This window comes from Biomphalaria glabrata, chromosome 7 (genome assembly GCF_947242115.1).
Source record: "Biomphalaria glabrata chromosome 7, xgBioGlab47.1, whole genome shotgun sequence".
In the NCBI taxonomy this organism is placed as follows: Eukaryota; Metazoa; Mollusca; class Gastropoda; family Planorbidae; genus Biomphalaria; species Biomphalaria glabrata.
The window spans coordinates 11,367,278-11,373,257 of NC_074717.1; the positions used below are offsets into that span (position 1 = coordinate 11,367,278).

At 29.9% G+C, this 5,980-nt stretch overlaps 1 long non-coding RNA gene across 1 annotated transcript; it reads left to right on the plus strand.

Moving 5' to 3' along the window:
- The first annotated feature begins 1,425 nt into the window (after window positions 1–1,425).
- LOC129927171 (uncharacterized) lies at window positions 1,426–4,309 on the plus strand. The gene is made up of 3 exons (XR_008778766.1): window positions 1,426–2,058; window positions 2,403–2,471; window positions 2,831–4,309. It is a non-coding gene; the product is annotated as an uncharacterized LOC129927171 (long non-coding RNA).
- Window positions 4,310–5,980: the final 1,671 nt, after the last annotated feature.

Below are 5,980 nucleotides of genomic sequence, written 5' to 3' on the forward strand. Positions count from 1 at the left end.
CACCCAGACTTAGACTATGGTTCTAGATCTATTTAAAGATATTTAAAAAAACAACAACTCAATAGATCTAATAAAGTCATGATTTCCAATCTATTTTCTCTAGATCTAGACCATACATGAGATCAATATGAATGTTTATAGATCTAGTCTACGTCTAGAACTCTAGATCTATCGTCACTATCGATCGTCTACAGCTGTATAGTGTTAAGTGTATGTATGCTGTATTAAAATACACTGTATTATAGTTATACTGTATTTTAGTATAGTCACTATAGTCAATAGTGTATTGCCTGTAGATCTAGTACCTGTACTAATATTATTACAAATATTAGTAGATGTAGATCTATAATAATAATACTTTTTAATAGTAGAAAGTAGATTTATAATCTATCAATTCTATCTAATCTAAATCTAGACTTCACTTTCACATCACACGATTATTGATACAGACAGTGAATGAAACGAGTGCAGTGATTATATTATACACTATAGTTATAGTTTATACTGATTATACTTATAGCTCTACCAGTTGATTATCATCATCATCATAGATAATAATCTAGACTAGTATTCTAGATCTATAAATAATCATAGGATAATAATCTAGACTAGTATTCTAGATTTATAAATAATCATAGTCACAGTGATAGTGCCCTTTTTAGTCAATGTAGTCAAGTCAAGATAGTGGAATGTTAACTCGAAGGTTTAATACAATACAGTATAAGTAGAGTCTATGAGTTAGTATAAGATCTAATTATTTTGTTTCTTTGTATGTCAATCTCTCAATTAAAATAATTAATATCATCAGCCATATCATTTTAAATATTAAAATAGTAGACAGATTTCTATATTATAAATAGATAGATTAGATCTATAAAATATAATTTTACAAACTTTAGAAATGATTGATTTTATTTTTAATTGATCAGCCTTCTAGACTAGTTCTAGCATCTCTAGCTAGACTCTAACTTGTAGTTTGTAGTTAGATCTTAAAATTGGATCAAAATTCACCTTCCTAAATTGTCTCTAAAGTCTGTAGCTGATTTGAGAGGCCCAACGAGGCAAGAGTCTATTACTATTAGTACTCTGTCTCTTGATCTATCTAGTAGGCCTACTTAGCTAGTGCATTAGCCTTAGCCATAGTGTAGTCAAATCCTGACAACTAGTCTTCTAGATCTAAGCTTCTAGAATAATTAGATCTAGATCCAGTTTAGATTTAGAATATAAAAGTATTTTACTAGCTAAAATACTAAATCTACTGATCTAAATTCTAGATAGATATACAATATATATATAGATCCAGTTTAGATTTGGAATATAAAAATATTTACTAGCTAAAATTCTAAATCTACTGATCTATACTTATATTTTAGATATTATATGACATCTACAAAAATTATTATTAAGATATAATTATACATTCTAGACTAGTTATTTATGTACATAAAATATATAAATAAAAGATAAAATTTATGCAGGCCTAGATCCCATAAATTTATAATTGATCCAGATCTATCAGTTACCTTCGATGGGAAGTTTTACCCAATCTAATCTATACAAGACAATTTATAATCCATGCCTCGCCTACACCCCATACATTTAATAATAGTTCCCATTCCATGCCATGCCCAGACCCATGAGTTCATGAAATAATAAATGATGTGGTGTCAAGTTGGATCCATCCCCTGAAATTCAGCACTTTAATATAAAACTCACATATCTAGTTAATTATTTGCTATGACACTCTGATCAACTTGGACTTGTGTGATACATATATGTTTCTTATCAGATTTAATGAATGAAGTTTTGGTGCATTTTAAGGCTACAAAAGTATCATCAGGTGCATTCTAACCATTGGTATTTTTCCTGGCAACATTTCTATTCTAGTCTGTGATAAATTATAAATTAAAAAAAATGTTTGTAATGTTTCAGTTATTAACAAGTAGAACCATGCCAACCAGTTCTGATGATGTACCAGAATGGCTCAAGGATCATACTTATACTATTTCTACTCTCTGGGCAGACATTAATAATATTGGCATCCATTCAATATTTATTGTAAGTATTACTATACAATTTTTATTTTAGTTATCTAAAAGATGTTTTATGAAGTGTGATTTTCATGGTCAAGCAACATCCAAATATCAGGGATGGAATGTAACATTTTTCTCTAGTTTTTTTTTTATAACACTCTTAAGCAAATTCATCTTTCATGAATGCCTAATATACTTGGCTGTTGTGCAGGCCATTCCTTTACAATAAACTGTTAGATGAAATGAGGCAAAATTATGTCTGATAATTTGTATGTTTGATACAACAATGTATTCAATTTAATAATATTATTTTTTAATTTTAATGTTTTCAAAAGAAATTAGCCATTATGCCTAATTGTATAATTACAGTTATGTTTGGAAATGCAAGAAAAAGGCATGCATTCCTGACAAGTCAATGATTGGTTGCACCTCTTAAAGGTAAGGTACTGCAATTTTTCCCAATGCACTTTTCTCATAAGCTGAAGTACTTGTATTTTTGAAAAACTAGTTTTCCATGAAAATGTAAATCAAAATATATGTTATATTTGCTTTTAGATGAGGCAATGTCCATCAAATTAACTGAATATCTGCCTTCACCGTTAGTAATAATTCATAACTATTAAGGTCAGGGCCATGTCTACACATTAACACAGTAGCTCCTTTTAGGTGCAGACTATTTTTAGAATGGCAAAATTATATAATTATACTTAATAACATATATACGTTTAGCATGGTCAACACATATGTCACACATATTTTTATTTTTTAAAAATCCTTTTATTTATTTTTATAACTAGATAACTTTCTGTTATGAGAAAAGATGAGATTCTTGGACTCCTGCATAGCACCACCAGAAAGGAAAATCCCATCATGTTGCAAAATAAAAGTCTTGGACCAATTTTAATTTAAGATATATTTATTATACTGTAAGCTCTATACATATTTATGTATATCCTGTCATTCAGCCAACAGGTTTGGATTTAGTATTTCTTTAAATCTGTTTGATATTGTACTTGAAAACTATTAATCTGAGCCCCATTAAAACAATAGTGAGTGCAGTGAATGAGTGGTAAAGCACTTGGCTTCTGAACTGAGGGTTCCTGGGTTCGATTAAGACTGGGATTTTCAATTTCAGAATTCAAAAGGCTACATGGCAATAGTAAGGAATAAATAAAGGCAGTTTGGGGATCCATGGCTGAATGGTTAAGTCATGGGTTTGAATCTCTGTGAAGACTCACATTTAAATTTTTTAGATTTTTGGGTGCCCCTGAGTCCACCTAACTCTAATGGGTAGCTGACTTTTGTTTTGGAAAGTAAAGATGGTTGGTTGTTGTGCTAGCCACATGATGCACTGGCCAAAGAATCAAATGACCTTAATATCATCTGCCCTATAGATTGTGAGGTCTGAAATGGGATTTTTTTTTCAAAAGGTGGTTGGTTGTTGTGCTGGGTACATGACACCCTCGCTGACCATGGGGCACAGAAACTGATAAACTTTATATCATCTGCCCCATAGATTGCAAGATATGTAAGGGAAATTTTACTCTTTTAAAATTAAAATAAGAATCTAACAAAAGTAAACATATAAAATATGGTGCATTCTCCTTAAAACTAAAACCTGGTGCGAAGGTTTAAAATGTTGGCAAAAAAAAGCAACATCATATATTCTTAATTCCCTTTGCAAAACTTACTGAGAAGAATATGCATGTTGTTCCATCATAAGTTTCTTGACAGAGGAAATCTTGTTTATATTAGATTTGAATTAAAAAGCAAATTAAGAAAAAAATTATAATCATTATTTCAAATGGTTGTATCTAAACCTTATGAATTATTTTTCAGTTATAAGTATATTGAGATGAATGGATAATCATGAAATTGTTAAATAATTCAAATTGTTGCTATCATTCCATTGACTAAAGAACCATACCATAATTATTATTTTTTTAAAATTAATTTCAAAATGATTTTTTTTCAATCATAGAGTTCACGTAGATCTTGAGTGAAATTTTTTTTAAATTTGACTAATGCTTCAATTTTATTGTATCATATTAGTTTTTAATTTTTATTACCCAGAATATTTAAAAAATGAGTACACTATTTTCATGTAATAATGTAACTTGGTATTCACACAATGCTCAAAATACGCTATAATCTTTAGGCCATACAGATTTGTATAAATTAACTTGTTTAAATACATTGTAAATGTATATTGTTTGGATAAGAATAAAGTTTTTCTGTAGACAATTATTGTTCAAGATTTGTTGATGCTCCTTCTTAATCAATTATATATACAGGTCATTAGTTTTAACACATCTGATAATAAATGACAGTACAAGTTAGTGAATGAAAATTTGTCATTATTTCAGCTGCTTTAGGCCTTCATCAATGTGAGGTACCAGTACTTTGATTGTGTCATATAACAATTTAAAGCAACATTTTGAAATGAATAGTCTGTAGAATTGACAGTAAATACATTTAAGTGATGGGCTGTGATCTGCATGAATTGAGAGCTGATCATGTTTTGAATTTGTGTTTTTGATCTTTACTTCAAGTAAATGTTAATGAGCAATTAATTTTTAATGAATAAATAATTTAAAAATAAATACAAAAGAACCATAAACATCTACTTTAGTTTAATAAATTTTTTTTCATCAGAACAGAATTTCCAACTTTGCATTTTTAAAATAAAATATAATTTATTTAGAGTAGAGTCAGAACACAAAATCATAGTTTTAAAATATTAAGTAAATTAAGCTAAGCTGTGATCTCTTATAAACATTTGTATATAGACTATACACAATTTAATTATTATTTTTCATCAAATTGCAGGAACTAGTACATGTACTTATGCCTATTTGACAATAAAAAACCTTAGTCAATGAAATAGTAATACTAGTAAATGAGATAAAAGTAAACTAAATATCATCACTGCTATTGAAGCCACACTTTTTTTTTTTTTATCTTGTTTGGTGGACTGCAATTAAAGTTGCTATTAATTTTACTGATCGTCTTAGCTGAAGTGCCAGTGTCGTCTCTTTGAAACCTAAGCTTATTTTCTTGGTAACTGGAAGTCCAGATATTTGGAGTTTCATTTTAAGCACCTATACTTTCCGAAATGGCATTCCGATAGGCTAAACCATTTGCCTAACATGTCATATACATGTAAAGAGGTACCACAGAAATGCTTTAAAGACAAGCTTACGCGCCAACTTACTTTAACTGACATAGAATAAGAGAGCACCTGGTTGCATACAGCTTCAGAACGAGACAGCTGGAGGTCACTTACAAAGGTGTGGTATACACCAATGAAAATTAATTGCCGAGGGTAGACTGCAAAAAAAAAAAAAAACTGATTCTACCACAGGTGGACAATGGTTATGCCTGTGCTGAGTGTGGCATAATATGTAGGTCACAGCTGGGGCTGAATAGCCTCTGGAAAGATAGCATTCCTCATAAGTCTTAGGAATCAAAGACAAGCCTATCATTTTTGTAGCATAGTTTGTAGCTTCTGTAAATGCATGAAATGCCGTCACAAATGACAGAAGTCCTCTGTGAGTTTGATGGATTATAAACATCTTACTCCTTTGCCTTATATTAAATGGTCCTTCTCTCTGTTCCTCTAGGTACTTGCGTTTATCTAAATATCATTGATATATCGTAACATGTCATCAAAATAAAAGCTAGAATGTCTGCAACTCGTGTACAAGTCAGAAGTCATCAATAGCACTTGCCATTTAAAAAATAACAATTTAGATTAGTCAAATTAGTGACTGATTATTCGATTCATTTAGGCCTATACATTTTTTATTTGAATATATAATGATCCTTTACACTGTGTGACTTTACTAGTATACTTTGGAGTAGATTTGTTGAGCTAAAGTCGGAAGTACACATTGAGTTTTACTGTGATCTATTACTAGATCTAGATATTATATAGACACTAAGAC